This window comes from Penaeus monodon, chromosome 19 (assembly GCF_015228065.2).
Source record: "Penaeus monodon isolate SGIC_2016 chromosome 19, NSTDA_Pmon_1, whole genome shotgun sequence".
In the NCBI taxonomy this organism is placed as follows: domain Eukaryota; kingdom Metazoa; phylum Arthropoda; class Malacostraca; order Decapoda; family Penaeidae; genus Penaeus; species Penaeus monodon.
This window is the reverse complement of record NC_051404.1, coordinates 44,017,463-44,018,439: the sequence shown is the minus strand read 5'-3', so window position 1 is coordinate 44,018,439 and position 977 is coordinate 44,017,463.

Here is a 977-nt window from a genome sequence, read left to right as displayed (position 1 = left end):
ACACACAATTACAGAGACACTCATATTTATATGTAAATAGCAAAACTATCTTCCCACACTATGTACCTTGTCTCTCGTATTTATATGGGCTAGGGAGCCAGGATCAGTATATTTTTGTCTTCTCTTACAAAAAAAAAATCTCAAGGTAATGTTTGTTCTACTGATTACTATAACAGGATAAGGGATTTGTCACTGTTGGAAAGAAATCTAGCAATACTTCGTTGATTCAATCATAACACCGACGGGACAAAAATAGCAATTTGTCATGGCTGAAATCCCAGCAGAATTGACATTTCACCAGGACTATGCAAAAGTGAATCTAGAAAGTTATCATAGTGTGTACCTAGATATGTCTTTGGCGCTCGATACTGATAAAATCAGAGTAAAGTTAAATCTTTGACATCAACAATTAATACAAGCCCGCAAAAGGGGGTAAGCTTTCCGTGATGATGTTTGCTATATAAAATGCTAGTAACATAGTCGGTCTCTCACCATGATAATCCCAGAAAGATATGAAAATATCTCAAATCAAAACACAGTGCCATATCTCTCGAATTTCTGTTGGTCTTGGTGACCAGGAGCACATACAATAAACTGAAAATAACATAAACTCTTATATCATAGTTAATCAATTAATCTTACCCTGTTAAGTAACACTCTAAGGAATTCAACGCCACCTGCGCGATAGTCAAGTCAGCTCTCGTGTTCAACATGATCCCAACGAACGTTACTGATATATTTTCCTCTGTCTGAAGACATTTAAGTTATATCAGTTCTATTCAATCATCCCGGTAAAACAAAAACTACGCACTACAAAGCACAATCTAAACCTGGTTGCACTAATTAACGTTCCTAAAATATCAACAGCTCTAAAGACTCGTTCTAACCTCCCACCCTCTAATCCGGAATAATGAACAGTATAAACAAGCCTTGGGATCAAATATTACTGTGACAAATTTCACAATTGGAATTCACCC